Source organism: Heterodontus francisci, chromosome 22 (assembly GCF_036365525.1).
Source record: "Heterodontus francisci isolate sHetFra1 chromosome 22, sHetFra1.hap1, whole genome shotgun sequence".
NCBI classification, from domain to species: Eukaryota; Metazoa; Chordata; class Chondrichthyes; order Heterodontiformes; family Heterodontidae; genus Heterodontus; species Heterodontus francisci.
The window spans coordinates 60724314-60744715 of record NC_090392.1 but is presented as its reverse complement, the minus strand read 5'-3'; the positions used below and the strand labels follow the sequence as shown (position 1 = coordinate 60744715).

The window sequence follows — 20402 nt, the reverse complement described above, 5'->3', positions numbered from 1 at the left end:
TCAGAGGCTAGGAGTCCTGCGGCGAGTAACTTACCTCCTGATTCCCCAAAGCCTGTCCACCATCTACAAGACACAAGTCAGGAGTGTGATGGAATACTCTCCACTTGCCTGGATCGGTGCAGCTCCAACAACACTCAAGAAGCTCGACACCATCCAGGACAAAGCAGCCCACTTGATTGGCACCCCATTCACAAACATTCACTCCCTCCATCACCGACGCAGAGTGGCAGCAGTGTGTACCATCTACAAGGTACACTGCAGCAATGCACCAAGGCTCCCTAGACAGCACCTTCCAAACCCGTGACCTCTACAACCTTGAAGGACAAGAGCAGCAAATGCGTGGGAATACCACCACCTGCAAGTTCCCCTCCCAGTCACATACCATCCTGACTTGGAACTATATCGCTGTTCCTTCACTTTCTCTGGGTTAAAATCCTGGAGCTCCCTTCCTAACAGCACTGTGGGTGTACCGACCTCATATGGACTGCAGCTGTTCAAGAAGGCAGCTCACCACCACCTTCTCAAGGGCAATTAGGGATGGACAATAAATGCTGGCCTAGACAGCGCTGACCACATCCCATGGAAGAATTTTTTAAAAAGCCCTTTCAGAATCTTGTATGTCTAAATTTTTCTAAGCTCCAGAGGCCCAGTTTACTCAGCCTCTCACCATAGGGCAACCCCCTCATCCCAGGGACCAATTTAGTAAATCTTCACTGCACCACCTCCAGTGCAAGTATATCCTTTCTTAGATGTGGAGACTGAAACTGCACACAGTATTCCAGGTGTGGTCTCACTAAAGCCCTGTACAATTTTAGTAAGACTTCTTTATTCCTGTACTCCAATCCCCTTACAATAAAGGCCAACATGCCATTTACCTTCCTAATAGACTGCTGCACCTGCATGTTAACTTTGTGTATTCCTTGTACGAGTACACCCAAGTTTTTAAAAATTCATTCATAGGATGAGGGCATCGCTGGCCAGGCCAACATTTATTGCCCATCCCTAATTGCCCTTGACAAGGTGATGGTGAGCTGCCTTCTTGAACCGCTGCAGTCCATGTGGGATAGGTACACCCACAGTGCTGTTAGGAGGGGAGTTCCAGGATTTTGACCCAGCGACAGTGAAGGAACGGTGATATAGTTCCAAGTCAGGATGGTGTGTGACTTGGAGGGGAACTTGCAGGTGGTGGTGTTCCCATGCATTTGCTGTCCTTGGCCTTCTCGTTGGTACAGGTCGCGGGTTTGGAATGTGCTGTCTCTCTCAACATGAACACTCAGCACTTTCTCACTTTTAAAAAAATTATCTGCTTTTCTATTTTTATGACCAAAGTGAACAACTTCACACTTTGCTACATTATACTCCATTTGCCATCTTGTTGCCCACTCACTTAACCTGTCTATATCTCTTTGCAGCCTCTCTATGTCCTCCCCGCAGCTTAACTTTCCACCAAGCTTTGTATCATTAGCAAATTTAGATATATTACTCTCTTCTTCCAAGTTGTTAATATAGAGTGTAAATAGCTGAGGCCCTAGCACTGATCCTTACGGCACCCCACTATTCACTGCCTGCCAACTTGAAAATACCTCATTTATGCCTTCTGCTTCCTGTCTGTTAACTAATCCTCTATCCATGCTAATATATTACTCCCAACACCATGAACCCTTGTCTTGCCTATTAATCTTTTGTGTGGCACCTTATCGAATGCCTTTTGGAAATCCAGGTATATTACATCTACTGGTTCCTCTTTATCTACCCTACTAGTTACATCCTCAAACAAATTTGAATAAATTTGTCAAACAGGATTTCCCTTTAGTAAAACCGTGCTGACTTCTAATCATATTAGGCTTTTCCAAGTGCATTGCTAAGATTTCTTTAATAATAGTTTCCAGCATTTTCCCAACGACTGATGTTAGCCTAACTGGTCTGTAGTTCCCTGTTTTCTCTGCCTCCTTTCTTGAAAAGCGGTGTAACATTTGCACAGAAGGAGGCCATTCAGCCCATCAAGTCTATGCCAGCTTTTTCTATAGCAATTCAGTCAGTCCCATTTCCCCACTCTATCCCCATAGCCCACAGCACACGGATTGAAATATGAAAGGTCCCCTTTTTAAATTCCCCACACACAAACTCATACACACATGAAAAAATACAGAAATTCTCTCTACAGAGCTCTGTTACAAAGAAAAGACAAAAAAAAGAATATGTTGGCCAAATACTTGCTAATTCTTGATGACAAAAGAGAAGATATAGAGAGATGTCAGTTGCCCCTTTTTGGCCTGTTGTCCCAAATATGGGTAGATGACTGTCACTGGACTCTTTCTAGAGCAGTTCTTTTCAAGCAGCGTTGAGGATCAGGAGAAATGCGGCATCATGGGTTTCTGGCAGGCTTTTCAGGAGAAATGCAGCATCGGTTTCTCTATTTCTTAAACTTGATTCTCAGGAAATTTTCAAAGAGATGGAAGAGGGTGAGTTGATGGTGGCTGCTCTTTTGGGTGGTTTTCTCCAACTGTCTTCAAAATAGTTCACACTCCAACACACTGTCCAAAGTGAAACTAAAACAATATCTCAAGAGTCTAGCCTCCTGACCCTTATAAATCTTGACCTGTTACTACTCTATAAACATCTTCCCCGGGTCACCAAGGTTTCTGTTGTTTATTGCTTAAAGCACATGACTTTCCAGCAAGGCTGTTTTTAAACAACATCTCAGTGTCCTTTCAATGAATTGTCAACAACAAAGCAAAGTCCAGCTTCTATGAAATCTTCAGCCGTCCAATGAATTCATTTCCACAATTTAAATAGAAATCCTCAGAAACATATACTTAACAAAAAATATAGAAGCACTTTTGTAACAATACTGTTAAATATAATGACATTTCAAATTATTATTGAAGAAAGTCAGATGGCCCTTTTAAGAAAGCTGATGAATGGTCAATGCATAGTTGTGAAGTGACAGTTCAAATTGTGCCATTGAAAATACAAACTACAAAAACTAACATTTCTACTGACTTTACATTACAAATATCATGGGATTTGTCGCAGGAAGTAAAAAATACTGCAGTGCTGTTTTTGTCTTAGGAAAATCTCCAAGAATGAAGTTTTCCAGCAGTGTGTCATTGAGCAACATACTGTTTTCCCCAGTGAAAGCATACTACATTTTTTTTCTTTTTTCATGCTTCAAGTGCTTTGAGAGTACAGTAGTCCTTTATTGTACCACGACCAGTTGACACAACGTAGTTGGCTAATCATTACCTCATTATCAAAACCACACAGAGCAGCTTCTTTATGGGAAATGATGTCTGACTGGCAATTTTAAAAAGATGTTCTATTTCATTAATTATGCTTTTAAAATAGTTTTTAGGAATGAAAAGATAAAAACGAAATCGAACCTTACTAAATGAAGCAAAATGCAAGATATGTTGTTTTGTCTGTCTGCTGTGATACTATGTATAGATTGTATTTTACTAAGCAAAGTGTTATTCACAGTGCTAAGGTCACTGTCAGTGTTCTGGAATGTCATTCGATTTACCAACCATAAGTAAGACTTACGTAAGACTTTTGTTGTGTTCCTGGTGAAACCCACACTATTGCTTGTATTTTCCCTTATGCCTCCCTATGCTGAGTAATTTCCCATTAGTTCCACATTTGGAAAGTATTTCGAAGTCTTTTGGCTCCACCTTCAGTGCTCTGGTTGTAATTGATTGCTCCCTGATCGTTGATAGTCTTGTGCTAATAGGTATCAATTTCCTTTTCTGGATATTGGAAGACATGCTGTGAGCTTTGATGCCAGTAAACCTGTTTATGCCCTTTTAAGTAGTTCAGTGTTTGTTCAGTGCTACACAGGTGCAAGCACTTTCTTTCTTGAACTCTGATTATGCTTCTAATAACAATTTTAATGCCAGTGTGTACATTTCCCAGTGTACATTGCTTGTGTTCTATCTTGTTAAGGAGTTCAGTCAGTTTACTCTTCTATGTTGTAGTCTATCTGTTAATGTTTTACCCAGGACTTAAAGAATATCAGGAGAAAATCTAAATTCCTTTTCCTTGGCCTTGATGGCAGTGACTACTGCAGGCACATAAAGGTAGTGGTATATCTGTGGTAGCAGATATTGCAGATGAGAAAATATCACTCATTACACCTGGAACCATCACTTCCACCTGCAGTGAAACTTTTCACTTCTGCAGAGCACCCCATCAGATACTGTGCTGACATCCTGGCTGAGAATGAATATTCATATGTGGAAGTGGAAATGAGAACCAAACTGACCTGAGGTACAGATAGACTGCAGACTCTGTGGCTACACATTGACAGCCGTTTGCAATCTTGCCTCTTTCATTTGGGTAGGTCACTATGCAGGGACAAATATCAAGGTCATGCTGTGATCTCCCACTCTGGAACTGACTGAGCGGGTCGGTTTGGAGAGGTAAAGACTGGCTGGATGACTTTTAGAAGGATTTATCAAAAGATTTTTAAAATGTTTGGGCATATCACTGCTTTATTCACTGGATTATTTCGAGAAAGCTTCCAGACCAACCAGTTGAGGCAACATAAAGTAGTGAACAATTAGAAAAATTAAGATTTCCTTCAGCTTCAGGTTAGGTGAAATTCAGATGGCTCCAAAACACCGTATTAGGTTTACTTGGTCACCCAGAAATTAGAATACTTTGCCTTTCCCTTTCAAAAAAAATTAACTGATCATTGCAGCTTTGTGTTTCAAGTATTTACAAAATTCAGAGATCATTTGTACTTTTGTCTCTGTGTCGAAGATTTAAAGGTGTATAATTTTCTCATGGGAATTGCCTTGCCTTTGAGGTAATTATGTGTTAAAATAATTTATTTTACCAATTCTAAATGTTGCCCAGAGAAAATATCTGCTTCCCTTTATTTAATTGAAGAGGACAGTAAATTGTTAAGAGGAACCTTTAGTCCTTGCGGCTGAGAGGACAGAGTGTGTTATGGTTTGACTAAGCTCAGGAGCCTTTAAAAGAACTTTTCTCACTGCCTGCCAATAAAATGCAGTACAAAAAAAAATGCTTATCTGCAATTGGGCCAACAGGAAGCTATGCTCAAAGGCAGTCACCTTAGTTTGATTCTGCATGAACAAATGGTTCTCCACTGTTGCACGTAGGTCAGGTTCCCTGGTTATCTGCATCCAACTTCTGAATGTTGAGTAATTATGGATAATTGGAGCAGAAAAAATAATTTAGTCTCCAGGTCAGTTATGATTCAAATGATTGAAGGAACACGCTTCTGAAATCCTGCAGTCACTGATGGAGCCTGATATTCTATGGCACAGAAGCAGAAAACGGGTACCTGCAAAAGCACCTGCGCTTCTTCCAAGCCAGATCATCCATGTAATCTGCAGGAAACCGCACCATGTCAGCACTGCTAGGGAAATCTCTACTATTTTAGAAGGACTGATTTTTATATCCTGTTGTATTTATACTGGCATTGAAAATGCATATTTTAGAGCGACTTGGCTGCTTCCAGCGGTTGGACAGGTTAGTGTGAGTTGATTAATGATGGTTCAAACAGAGAATGAGACATCAGTGCCAATTTCCTGTACATCGGCTGTAAAACAGGGCTGCCATTTTCGTGTTTCCTCTCTCAGAAAACGACTGTCATTTAAAAGATCCAAGTAAGTTTTAGATTGTGTTGTTTTCCTTTACTGACCGCACTCTGCAATGAGCAGTTTCTCGTCAAAAAGGTCAGTTACACAAGCAACAAAGTGAGTGGACAACATTGCTGGAGGAACAGGAGGGTAAAATGATAAAGGTATACCCTTCCTGACCATCCCTTCCTTTAAAGGAATATGTACCCCAGTCAAGATTCCTAAATTGCTTCCTAAAAATGAATGTAAAATATAACTGCCTTTGTTGTTTTATTTTTATTGAGGTCTCATGGTTTTTTTGTTCTTCCATTATTCTGCATAGCTTCTAAAAATAAGTTTGAGTGCTGAATGCTGAGTTCAGGCTCCTGAGATGCCAGTGCTAAGTGGCATGGAAGAAAATATTATATCAACATAGTGTTCTCCTGGGGCGATCTTATAAGCTTTTTGTGAACTGAATGCCGCATCTCTGTTAAAGAATGACACTATCTTAAGGCTGGCAGCAAGTTATCTCCCTTGTACACTTGGTATGGGAAGGTGGCATTGTGCGACAGAAACCAGATAAAAGGGATACTTGTCTTTATTTAAAAAGAGTGTTAAAAAGCATTATATATTGAAAATATTTTGATGCACATAACTATTTACTTAATAGTCAGACACAGTATTAGATTAAAGCAGAGATGACTGAGGGCTGCATTGTTCAACAAAGTTATTTGGTGTCATTGCTATTTCATTGTGCAGTTACAGTTTAATTTTGTTGCTGTATTTTGACAACTTTGATCAGGCTTCCTTCCAAAAAATCTGATATCCACAATATGTGTGAAACAAGAGACATGATGCAAATTGGTTAAAATTCTGTGTTATAATTTTAACTAGAGAGTCTATAACACAGTGCATTTATGCATAGTCACAGTTGGCTCATGATGAGCAGAGGAACAAAATACACTTGCTGACATCTTTTATTAGATCAGCCTTTGATAATGTGTGAGGAAAGAAATTCTATTTTGCATATGGCATACTAGAAGGGAAAGCAAAAAGTGATGCCACCAGTCAACTGAAGCTCTTTTGTTGCGATCAGCTGGTGAATTTAACATGCCATTTGATGTAAACAACCCTACAGACCAATGTTAAAAAATGTTATTGAATTAATGATTTTTTACACCATCTTAATCCAAATTAGGTGTTTCTTCAGGTCCTTGTAGCCCATTTCTGTAGTTCTAACATTACTTTGATTGTCGAGGTTTGGCACTTGACTGAGTTTTAGGATTTATTGTCATAGATTGGTATTTATCTGTTGTGACATCTGTGCTTGGTTGTTTCAACAAAAACTACTTTGTGTTTTGGAATGAATAGTTAAATAGTATAAATAAACTTTGCCATTGCAAACTGGTAAGCTTAGTTTCTAAATCTGCACGTGTTTTATATCAGTCACATCACTTGAGAACCCTTTTGTGTTTCAGAGGTAGATAGATACTTGATAAGCAAGGAGGTGAAAGGTTATCAGGGGTAGGCGGGAATGTGGAGTTAAGGTTACAATCAGAATGTTGGAGCAGACTCAAGGGGCTGAGTGGCCTGCTCCTAATTCATATGTTCCTTTGTGTTACTTTGCTTGCTATTAACCTGTTCTCTTTTTTAGTAACACAAGTTCTTTTTGGATTACGATAGCACTCAGGACATTAATGCTTACTTTCATGAACTTCTTTCCTACCCTCTGATGCCATGTTACTCATTTGCTTTTAAGCTTTGCATTGTTTTTAAACTTAAAAATTCCTGACCTCCTTAATGCTTATGTTTGGTATTATTATTGTTGGAAAGGCTGCTGAATGGGTGTAATGTATCCTGGTATTGCCAGAAGATTGAGTAAAACCAATCTTACCAATTTATATTAAGAAGTTAGTTGCTTGTGCTTGTTCGTATGTTATAAGATAGTATGAATGTCTGCAAAGCGTTTTATGTCAGACTTCTGCATTGTGCAAAAAGATAATCAGGTACAAGTAAATTAACCCATTATGCCATGTATGCAGTAAAATATTATTCTGCTTCTGTATTGTAGATCTGTGCCCTTTTAAAACTAGTAAGTCAGCAAGCTCTGGGTGAGTCCATTCAAAGGTTGGATTGTACTCAGACTGGAGATCAAAACTTTGGTTTGTTAGGGAAAAAGTTAATTAGCTGTCTGAAGATATTTTGGCTCCAGCATTTCCTAACCCAGGAGAGTTTCTCTATACATACTAAATTACTGCTTTTATTTCTTTTCACTTTTTAAAAAAAAGCAAAACACAAGTTTGTATTGGATAGTAAATGGCAAAAAGTTAATATAATGTTATATATAATATCGGGGGCAGGCTGCAGTGACCGGGCCTCTGGCACGGGGTCCTGCACTGTGGCTCAGAAGGGAAGGAGGGAGAATGGGAGAGCACTAGTCATCGGGGACTCGATGGTGAGGAGTACGGACAGGCGGTTCTGTGGGCGCAGGCGAGACGCACGGATGGTTTGTTGCCTCCCTGGTGCCAGGGTCCGTGATGTTTGTGATCGCGTCTTCAGGATCCTTAAAGGGGAGGGGGAGCAGCCAGAGGTCGTGGTGCACATTGGCACCAACGACGTAGGAAGGAAGGGTGGCACAGATGTTAGAAGTGAGTTTAGGGAGTTAGGCTGGAAGCTGAAAGCTCGGACGGACAGAGTTGTTATCTCTGGTTTGTTGCCGGCGCCACGTGATAGTGAGGCTAGGAATAGGGAGAGAGCACAGCTGAACACGTGGCTGCAGGAATGGTGTAGGAGGGAGGGCTTCCAGTTCTTGGATAATTGGACTGCATTCTGGGGAAGATGGGACCTGTTCAAACAGGACGGGCTGCATCTGAACCAGAGGGGCACCAATATCCTGGGAGGGAGGTTTGCTAGTACTGTTCGGGAGGGTTTAAACTAGTTTGGGAGGGGGATGGGAACCGGACTTGTAATCCAGGGACCAGTGGGTCCACTCAGAAAGACAAAGAGTGTAGTGAGGTATTGGGGAAGGTAGCACTGTCACAGAGGACAGATGGGCACGGAGAAGGGTTAAAGTGCGTATACTTCAACGCAAGAAGCATCAGGAATAAGGTGAGTGAATTGAAGGCGTGGATGGGCACTTGGGACTACGATGTTGTGGCCATCACTGAAACGTGGATAGGTGAGGGGGAGGAATGGTTTTTGGAGGTACCTGGTTATAGATGTTTTCATAAGATTAGGAATGGTGGTAAAAGAGGTGGGGGGGTGGCATTGTTAGTTAGAAATAGTGTAACAACTGCTGAAAGAATTTTCGAGGAGGATCTGCCGACTGAGGCACTGTGGGTTGAGGTCAGGAACAGGAAAGGAGCAGTCACCTTGATGGGAGTTTTCTATAGGCCCCCCAATAGCAGCAGGGAGGTGGAAGAGCAGATTGGGAAACAGATTTTGGAAAGGAGCAGAAGTCACAGGGTAGTAATTATGGGGGATTTCAACTTCCCAAATATTGATTGGCAACTCTTTAGATCGAATAGTTTGGATGGGGTAGTGTTTGTGCAGTATGTCCAGGAAGCTTTTCTGACTCAGTATGTAGACTGCCCGACCAGAGGGGAGGCAATATTGGATTTGGTACTAGGTAATGAACCAGGGCAAGTGATAGAGCTGTTGGTGGGCGAGCACTTTGGAGATAGTGATCACAATTCTGTAGCATTCACTGTGGTAATGGAGAGGGATAGGTATGTGCAACAGGGCAAGGTTTACAATTGGGGGAAGGGTAGATATGATGCTGTCAGGCAGGAACTGAGGAGCATAAGTTGGGAGCATATGCTGGCAGGGAAGGGCACGGTCGAAATGTGGAACTTTTTCAAGGAGCAGATAGTAGGGGCCATTGATAAGCATGTCCCTGTCAGACAGGGAAGGGATGGTCATGTGAGGGAACCGTGGTTGACAAGAGAGGTTGAGAGTCTTGTTAGGAAGAAGAAGGATGCGTATATAAAGTTGAGGAAAAAGGGCACAGGCATAGCTCTGGAGGGATACAAGATGGCCAGGAAGGATCTGAAGAAAGGGATTAGGAGAGCTAAGAGAGGGCATGAAAAATGCTTGGCGGGTAGGATAAAAGAAAACCCCAAGGCCTTTTACGCGTATGTCAGAAATATGAGGATGACTAAGGGGACCGTAGGTCCGGTCAGGGACAATAGCGGGAGACTGTGTGTTGAGCCGGAAGAGATAAGTGAGGTTTTGAATGAGTACTTCTCTTCGGTATTTACGAATGAGAAGGGGTGTATTACTGAAGAGGACGGTGGGAAGCAGACTGGTAAGCTCGAGGAAGTGCTCGTTAGGAGGGAAGATGTGTTGGGGTTTTTGAATAACTTGAAGATAGACAAGTCTCCCGGGCCTGACGGGGTATATCCAAGGATGTTATGGGAAGCAAGGGATGAAATTGCAGAGCCGCTGGCAATGATCTTTTCATCTTCTCTGCTGACGGGGGTGGTACCAGGTGATTGGAGGGTGGCAAATGTTGTGCCCCTGTTCAAGAAAGGGAATAGGAACAACCCTGGGAATTACAGGCCAGTTAGTCTTACTTCGGTGGTAGGCAAGTTGATGGAAAAGGTGCTGAGGGATAGGATTTCTGAGCATCTGGAAAGACACTGCTTGATTCGGGACAGTCAGCACGGTTTTGTGAGGGGTAGGTCTTGCCTCACAAGCCTGATTGAATTCTTTGAGCAGGTGACCAAGCAAGTGGATGAGGGTAAACCAGTGGATGTGGTGTACATGGATTTTAGTAAGGCATTTGATAAGGTCCCCCATGGTAGACTTATGGAGAAAGTCAGGAGGCATGGGATAGTGGGGAATGTGGCCAGTTGGATTAAGAATTGGCTAACTGATAGAAGGCAGAGAGTGGTCTTAGATGGTAAATACTCAGCCTGGAGCCCAGTTACCAGTGGCGTGCCGCAGGGATCAGTTCTGGGTCCTCTCCTGTTTGTGATTTTTATTAACGACTTGGATGAGGAAGTCGAAGGGTGGGTCAGTAAATTTGCAGATGATACAAAGGTTGGTGGAGTTGTGGATACCGAGGAGGGCTATTGTCGTCTGCAAAGGGACTTGGATAGGTTGCAGTGCTGGGCTGAAAAGTGGCAGATGGAGTTTAACCCTGAAAAGTGTGAGGTCGTCCATTTTGGAAGGACAAACATGAATGCAAAATACTGGGTTAACGGTAGGGTTCTTGGGCATGTGGAGGAGCAGAGAGACCTTGGGGTCTATGTGCATAGATCATTGAAAGTTGCAACTCAAGTGGATAGGGCTGTGAAGAAGGCATATGGGGTGTTAGCGTTCATTAGCAGAGGGATTGAATTTAAGAGCCGTGAGGTGATGATGCAGCTGTACAGGACCTTGGTAAGGCCTCATTTGGAGTACTGTGTGCAGTTCTGGTCGCCTCATTTTAGGAAGGATGTGGAAGCCTTGGAGAGGGTGCAGAGGAGATTTACCAGGATGTTGCCTGGAATGGAGAATAAGTCTTACGAGGAAAGGCTGAACATTCTAGGCCTCTTCTCATTAGAAAGGAGAAGGATGAGGGGTGACATGATAGAGGTTTATAAGATGATCAGGGGAATAGATAGGGTAGACAGTCAGAAACTTTTTCCCCGGGTGGAGCAAAGCGTTACAAGGGGTCATAAATTTAAGGTGAAGGGTGGGAGATATAAGGGGGATGTCAGGGGAAGGTTCTTTACCCAGAGAGTGGTCGAGGCATGGAATGCCTTGCCCGGGGAAGTTGTTGAGTCAGAAACTTTAGGGACTTTCAAAAGGCTTTTGGATAGGTATATGGATAAAGGAGAATGATGGGGTATAGATTAAATTGTCCTTGACAGAGGACAAAGGATCGGCACAACATTGTGGGCCGAAGGGCCTGTTCTGTGCTGTATGTTCTATGTTCTATGTTCTATGTTCTAATATACTTCTTTGGCCTCCTTGTCTCGAGAGACAATGGGTAAGCGCCTGGAGGTGGTCAGTGGTGTGTGGAGCAGCACCTGGAGTGGCTATAAAGGCCAATTCTAGAGTGACAGGCTCTTCCACAGGTGCTGCAGAAAAATTTGTTTGTCGGGGCTGTTACACAGTTGGCTCTCCCCTTGCGCCTCTGTCTTTTTTCCTGCCAACTGCTAAGTCTCTTCGACTCGCCACACTTTAGCCCCGCCTTTATGGCTGCCCGCCATAATGTATATAATATATACATTTTGTATTTGGTCATTTTTATGCTGTTATTTGTGGAAGTCACAGTGTTGGTAAATGCTCATAAAACTGTTTCCATTATGAAGTGAAGAAAACAGGAGGGAGCTAGACTAGTGATGACCAAAACATTTGGCTACTGCTTTCCTCCTCCTCCTAGTGAAACTTCATTGCACTGGGACTGGGCAGTTTTACCCGATAATAGAGATAAGTTGAGCACATAAAATCACTTTATAAAGCAGCTCTTAACTATTAATGAAATATTTAGTTTATGCAAAAATGGTTTATGCAACTGAAGATCTGTTCCATACATTAGCTAATTGTCTCAAATACTATTTGAATTATGGAAAATAATTTGTATAGATGCACTTTGGCAGAAAAGGCCCATATTTTGTATATTGCAAAGCACATTCAATGCACTTGCACTAAACTGCTCAATTGTGGACCTATATAAATTCATTGGTGGTAGGATTTCATTTACATTGAGCATCATTTAATAAAATGGTAGTTGCTTTTATGAATAGATTAATCACAATTTCCATCTGCAATACTTAGTGCATTGGTGTGTTAAATTCTGCATGTAACTGATGCATATGTTAAAGTACTTGTTACTTTTCTCAATTGACGTTGTACTGTGCTTACATTTTAATCCTTTTTCAGTGCACATTTTTCCTTCTCTACCCCTCCCCCCCACCCCTCCCCAAAATTTACTTTAAAATTCTTGGAGGTATTTTTGTCATGGTTTCTTTGTCAGAAAGAAAGTTTTACGACTGAGATTGAGCCAGCAGATACACCGAGGTGGTAAAACCACATGCTGGTTAGTCACAAAGGAGCTGAAAGAGTTCCGACAAAAATGTTGTCCATTTTTATTAACATATTTGAAGTAACTTATCAGATGTATTAAGGTACCAAACAGCATTAAAAAGACCTGGATGCAAAGCTGGTGTTTAACTTGTTTTCCCAAGTAGCATTCTGGTCTTTTTCAGGGGCAAAATGCTTCATGTAGAAGAGTGGTTTATTTGCTGAAAGAGGTCGTGGGTGGCACAATTGCGCAATGGTTAGCACTGCAGCCTTACAGCTCCAGCGACCCGGGTTCAGTTCTAGGTACTGCCTGTGTGGAGTTTGCAAGTTCTCCCTGGGACCGCGTGGGTTTCCGCCAGGTGCTCCGGTTTCCTCCCACAGCCAAAGACTTGCAGGTTGATAGGTAAATTGGCCATTGTAAATTGCCCCTAGTGTAGGTAGGTGCCAGGAGAATTGAGGGAAGGTGGGGATGTGGTAGGGAATATGGGATTAATGTAGGATTAGTATAGATGGGTGGTTGATGGTCAGCACAGACTCGGTGGGCTGAAGGGCACGTTTCAGTGCTGTATCTCTCTATGACTCTAGGTTCATGGAGAGAAATTGGTTTAGGTCTGTTTTCAGGCACACTTGGAGCGTGTGTCAGAAGCTGAAACCCCAAAGCTCTGAATTTGAACCTCAGGGTTTGTGTGATTAATTCTGGCAAGCTGCTGGCACTTGTTGGGCCTCATAATACAGCTTGTCAGTTTCCTCTGGACCAATTTGGGATGGCTACCAAAGTGGCAGTAGCCTTTGGGTAGGTTTTTTTTTTATATCCAAAATATACTTTATGCATAAAAATCTGTAAAAAAAAAAATGACAAAACAGTTCCAAACAGCACCAAGTCAAAAAAATACTAACAGTGCAAAGGAGGTCAGTTTCCTTCAATACAATCATGAGTTGCCTCACCACCCTTCCATTTCATTTTTCATGCCATATACATTTTACACCAAACGAAAATTTTCCCGATACAGTTCGAAATGTTTTCCATGGATCCAGCCCCTCCGTTCAGCTTGGTGGCCTTCGGGTAGGTTTTTTTAAATTTCCAAAATATACTTTGTTCATAAACATCTGTAAAAATTACATTGCCAAACAGTTTCAAATAGCATCAAGTCAAAAAATACAAACAGTGCAAAGGTGATCAGTTACCTTCTATACAATCATGAGTTGCCTCACAACCCTTCCATTTCATTGTCATGCCATATACATTTTTACATTTACAGCACACAAAATTTCTCCGATACAGTTTGAGGGGTTTCCCATGGATCCAGCCCCTCAGTTCAGCTTGGTGGGGGGACCTTACACTGTGGTCTTTCCCCATTGAGCCTTTGCTGCGGCTGCCCCAAGCTTTAGTGCATCCCTCAGCACGTAGTCCTGGACCTTGGAATGTGCCAGTCTGCAGCATTCGGTCGTGAACAACTCTTTTCGCTGGAAGACCAGCAAGTTTCGGGCAGACCAAAGGGCGTCTTTCACCGAATTGATAGTCCTCCAGTAGCAGTTGATGTTTGTCTCGGTGTGCGTCCCTGGGAACAGCCCGTAGAGCACAGACTCCTGTGTTACAGAGCTGCTTGGGATGAACCTCGACAAAAACCACTGCATCTCTTTCCACACCTGCTTTGCAAAGACACATTCCAGGAGGAGGTGGGCAACCGTCTCTTCCCCACCACAGCCACCGCGGGGGCATTGTGCGGAGGGGGCGAGACTTCGGGTGTGCATGAAGGATCTGACGGGGAGGGCCCTTCTCACCACATCCCAAGCTACGTCTTGGTGCTTGTTAGAAAGTTCTGGTGATGAGGCATTCCGCCAAATGACTGACGGTCTGCTCGGGGAGCCATCCGACAGGATCCACCGTCTCCTTTTCCTGTAGGGCCTTGAGGACATTCCGTGCAGACCACTGCCTGATGGACCGGTGGTCAAAGGTGTTTTCCCGCAGAAACTGCTCCACGAAGGATAGGTGGTACGGCACGGCCCAACTGCATGGAGCGTTCCACGGCAATGTGACCAGGTCCATCCTTCGCAACACCGGGGACAGATAGAACCTCAGCACGTAGTGACACTTGGAGTTTGCGTACTGGAGGTCTACACACAGCTTGATGCAGCCGCACACAAAGGTGGTCATCAGGATGAGGGTCACGTTGGGTACATTTTTCCCGCCCTTATCCAGAGATTTGAACATCGTGTCCCTCCGGACCCGGTCCATTTTAGATCCCCAGAGGAAGCAGAAAATGGCTCGGGCAACCGCCACAGCGCAGGAGTGGGGTATGGGCCAGACCTGCGCCACGTACAGCAACAACGTGAGCGCCTCGCATCTGATGACCAGGTTCTTACCCACAATGGAGAGAGATCGCTGCCCCCACATGCTCAACTTTTGTTGTACCTTGGCTACTCGCTCCTCCCAGGTTTTGGTGCACGCCCCGGCACTTCCGAACCATATCCCCAGCACCTTCAGGTAATCTGACCTGACAGTGAAGGGGACAAAGGATCGGTCAGCCCAGTTCCCAAAGAACATGGCCTCACTCTTGCGGTGGTTAACTTTGGCTCCCGAGGCCAGTTCGAACTGGTTGAAGATGCTCATCAGTCTGCACACGGACAGCGGATCCGAGCAGAAGACGGCGACGTCATCCATGTACAGGGAGGTTTTAACCTGAGTGCCTCCGCTGCCTGGGATTGTCACCCCTCTTATGCTCGCATCCTTCCAAATAGACTCAGCAAAGGGTTCAATACAGCAAACAAACAAGACCGGGGAGCGAGGACAGCCCTGTCTGACTCCAGATTTGATCAGGAAACTTTCCGATTCCCACCCATTGATTGAGACTGCGCTACTGATGTTTGCGTAGAGCAGTTTGTTCCAATTGCAGATTCCCTCCCCAAACCCCATTTTGGAAAGCACGTCCATCATGTAGGTGTGCGATATCCTGTCAAAAGCCTTCTCCTGGTCCAGGCTAATGAGGCAGGTGTCCACCCTCCTGTCCCATACGTAGGCGATCATATCCCTGAGTAGCGCGAGACTATCAGAGATCTTCCTGCCGGGTACAGTACAGGTCTGATCGGGGTGAATCACCAACTCCAGAGCAGACTTGACTCGACTGGCTATGACTTTGGACAGAATCTTGTAGTCAACATTAAGCAGTGAGATGGGCCGCCAATTTCTGATTTCTGCCCTCTCCCCCTTCTGCTTGTAAATGAGGGTGATGATGCCTTTTCTCATGGATTCTGACATGCTGCCGGCCAGGAGCATACTCTCGTATACTTCCAGCAGGTCCGGGCCGACCCAGTCCCACAGGGCCGAGTACAACACAACCGGTAAGCCGTCGCTTCCGGGAGTTTTACTCGTCTCGAAGGACTCGATGGCCTTTGTCAGCTTGTCCAGAGTTAGCGGCTTGTCCAGTCTCTCCCTCCTGCCGTCCTTCGGGTAGGTCCTGGAAGAGTAGTAAGTGAATGGGAAAGGGTCGACTACTACAGGCTAGCAATAAGGCGTAGCACCTCTCCTGGCTCCACATTAAGGTTAAAAAAACTTGCCTTTCTGTTGGTGGCATTGAGTGGTCCTTTTAAGACTGCTTGTTCGACTGCAGAAGGAAGTGGTAAAACTAAGCGGAATATGCTTGGTATTTATTCTGCTCAGTTTCTGACTAATTCTGGAGAGAGGAGTCCTTAAACCAACATTAGGCTCCTCATTAGCATAAGAAAAGGGCCTAAGGCATGCTTTACTTGGCTATCTAGGATGCCTGAATATCACCTAAGCCAATATGGCAGTGGATGTATTACAGGTAAAGATGGGACACAAGTCATGACCCGACAGAATTTTACCATTTTGCGCCTGAGAAACGGGCAAAACGAGGTTCCGTTTTGCCTCCGTTGTATCACATTTGGCTTGAAATACATTTGATCTTGAGTTGCTGTATTGTTTGTCTATTTCTGGAAAACCATGATGCCCAGATTTTAAAGTCTGTCTTGCTATCAGCTTTTTTAAAAAAACATTCCACCATCTAGGGCATAGCAGTTCATTTGATGGACAGCATTGTTGCCAGTCTCAATATCTACTGCTCTGTGGCTATGGTATGTATGATCTACAATTATGTCCGCCAGCAACTCACCAAACTTAGTTGTACAGCACCTTCCAGCCCCCTGACCTCTATCCTACAGAGAAGGATAAGAGTAACAATATTGCAGGAACACATCAGCTTCAAGTTGCACGACATTTTGACTTGGAGATATATCACCAGACCTTCATTGTTGTTGGGTCACTATCCGAGAATTCCTTAACTCACATTATTGTGGGAATTCCATTCCCACAAGGACTACAGTGATTCAAGAAATGACCCCACCAGCACCTTCACAGGGCAACTAGGAATTGGCAATAAATATGGACTTGCCAGCGTCACCCATATTCAAAGAACAAATGCAGAAGAAAACTGACTTGAAGAAGTTAATCGGCTGACTGTGCAAACCTAAGTATAGGTTCCTAGAGTGCGTCAGCTTCACCAGTAGGTGTTAATTCAGCTGCACTGCAGTGTCAGACTCTATCACTGTCATTATTTTTAATTCTTTTTCATTGTTTTCCAACATCAACTTGCACTATTGCATTGTTTCAAAAATATCTGAGATGAGAATAACTCACAATTGAATAGTTAAAAACAAAAGCTGAATATCTTTGAAAAGTATTCTATTTGGAGCATAGTGAATCACGATTCCTTTTAACTTTAAAAAAAAAGACTTGCATTTATATAGCACGTTTCATGACAGCTGGATGTCGCAAAGCACGTTACAACCAATGAATTACATTTTTTTAAAGCATAGTCACTGTTGTAATGTGGGAAATGTGGCAGCTAATTTGCATGCAGCAAACTCCCACAAACGGCAGTGTGATAATGACCATTTCATCTGTTTTTGTGATGTTGATTGAGGGATAAGTATTGAACGGGACACTGGGAATAACTGCTGTGCTCTACTTTGCAATAGTGCTGTGGGATCTTTTACGTCCACCTGCGAGGGTTTCGGTTTAATGCCTCATCTGAATGGTGGCACCTCTGACAGTGTATCACTCCCTCAGCACTGCAGTGTCGGCCTAGATTGTTGTGCTCAAGTCCTGGAGTGGGACTTAAGCGCACAACCTTCAGACTCAGAGGCAAATGTGCCACCAACAGATTCATGGCTGACACGCCATCAGCTGCAATTGTTTTACTGTTGCATAATAGTAAATCTGCTTGGTCTCAGGCTTTCTTTATATGTTAATTATCAACCTGTCTTGTTCAAATTGGAGATACTATCTGAAGCTTTTGATAGTCAGGTGAGATAGCTTCTGTAAACAATGAACAAAGAATACGTTTACAAACCATGTTTTATATTCCACTATTGGGATAGCTAGCTACAGTTAATGACAACTGTAAAAATACATAGTGCAATCCTGCTACTATTCCCAAAATCTTTCACTGTTTAATGGATTTGAGATAGGGATAACTAAGTTAATTGTATTTTAAACAAATTTTATGGTGTTAAGTAAATCATATTTCATAAATGTATGTGAGGTTCAGTATCAGTCAGGTGAGCAATATTTATACCTCGTGCGAGCCATGGAACCATTGAAGTTGAGTTGTAAAATCATTGATTTTTCTGTCATCTCTGTCATCTGCAAATGTGTTACCTTGATCTCTGTGACAAGGTGAAGGTGACCCCTGTTTCATTCTTGTATTGGAACAAGCATCAGTTCCTTCCTGTTCTGCTCTCGTAGTCCAACGTTACCTAATCTTGGGTATTCAAGTAATTGAAACCCGATTGTAGCAAAGGTTGTTGCTCTTTGGAGGATCAGAGGAAAGCGATTCGAAATAAAAGTAGATAAATGAAAGCTGTAGGTTGGAGTTGTCCTGTGTGTGATGCTGTAAACAAATATTTACCATTTATAGTGTATGGTTTCTTTGACAGTAATGCTCTTTTTAGTGTAATTATCATCAGTCACATTCCACACATCTGAATAGGAACAGAAGCACTTTAAACACAGTTATTTTCCTCAATAATTCTACAAACATTTGAATTAGGGGCAGGAATAGGCCACTCGGCCCCTCGAGCCTGCTCTGCCATTCAATAGATCATGGCTGATCTGATTGTAACCTCGACTCCACATTCCCGCCTACCGCCGATAACCTTTCACCCCCTTGCTTATCAAGAATCTACCTATCTCTGCCTTAAAGATATTCAAAGACTCTGCTTCAACCGCCTTTTGAGGAGAAAGTTCCAAAGACTCACGACCCTCTGAGAGAAAAAATTTCTCCTCATCTCTGTTTTAAATGGGCAACCCCTTATTTTTAAACAGTGACCCCTAGTTCTAGATTCTCCCACAAGTGGAAACATCCTTTCCGCATCCACCCTGACAAGACCCCTCAGGGTCTTACATGTTTCAATCAAGTCACCTCTTACTCTTCTAAATTTCAGCGGATACAAGCCTAGCCTGTCCAGTCTTTCCTCATAAGACAACCCACCCATTCCTCGTATTCGTCTGGTAAACTTTCTCTGAACTGCTTCCAACGCATTTACATCCTTCCTTAAATAAGGAGACCAATAATGTACACAGTACTCCCTATGTTGTCTTACCAATGCCCTGTATAACTGAAGGATAACCTATGTACTTTTGTATTCAGTTCCCCTCGCAATAAACAAGAACATTCCATTAGCTTTCATAATTACTTGCTGAACCTGCATACTAACCTTTTGCAATTCTGCATTTCAGAGCTCTGCAATCTCTCACCATTTAGTTAATATGCTTTCTTTTCATTCTTCCTGCCAAAATAGACAATTTCACATTTTCCCATATGATACGCCATTTGCCAGATCTTTGCCCACTCACTTAAGCTATCTATACCCCCTTTGTAGTCTCCTTATGTCCTCTTCACAACTTACTTTCCTACCTACCTTTGTGTCATCAGCAAATTTAGCAACCATACCTTCGGTCCCTTCATCTAAGTCATTTATATAAATTGTAAAAAGTTGAGGCCCCGGCACTGATCCCTGCGGCATACCACTCATTACATCCTGCCAACCAGAAAATGACCCATTTACGCCTACTCTCTGTTTCCTGTTAGCTAGCCAATCTTCTATCCATGCCAATATGTTGCCCCCTACACCATGAGCTTTTATTTTCCACAATAACCTTTGATGTGGCACCTTATCAAATGCCTTCTGGAAATCTAAGTACAGTTCCCCTGTATCCACAGCACATGCTACTTCTTCAAAGAACTCCAATAAATTGGATAAACATGACATCCCTTTCACAGAACCATGACAAATAAGCTGTACTGTGCTGTCAATTTAAACATCCAAATCAGCACAAAACAAAAGGGGACAAGTAATTCAGACTTTACATAAACTGTTTGTTGACGAGTACAGCTATTATGAACTAGGTCTTTATTTTGATTAGATTTCAACAAATAAGGCTGGATTTTACCTAAGGTGGATGGGAATTCACCACCAACGTAAAAGCCGCTGGTGAACCTGCTTCTGCCGAGCCTGGGAATCCGTCCCGCATTTTACTGGTCCCCGGGCTTTAATTGTCACGAGGCGGGTCTTGCACCCGCTTGAGGGAGGAAGTCCCGCATCAGTGAGCTGCCGGCCAATCAGTGGGCTGGCAGCTCTTAGTCCCAGCAGCGTCACCAGGAGTCGTGGCCACTACTGGGACTGCAGCCCAGCTGATGACATGGAGCCGGGAGGGAAGGTAAATTGGGCATGCCTCCCCAGGGAGATCGGTCCTTCCCTGGTGAGGCTAGGGTGGTCGTTTGG

The 20402-nt window shown here is 43.3% G+C and overlaps 1 protein-coding gene across 10 annotated transcripts in view; it reads left to right on the top strand.

Moving 5' to 3' along the window:
- Window positions 1-20402, top strand: part of gramd1ba (GRAM domain containing 1Ba) — a 590058-nt gene that overhangs the window by 189094 nt on the left and 380562 nt on the right. Inside the window, exon 1 of one of the 10 annotated variants that reach the window (XM_068053905.1) lies at window positions 5611-5633. The exons of the other annotated variants lie outside the window; for them this stretch is intronic. The gene's annotated coding sequence lies outside the window, so the exon portion shown is untranslated. Of the gene's footprint in view, window positions 1-5610; window positions 5634-20402 lie in introns of those variants that run through there. 10 annotated transcript variants of the gene reach the window in all.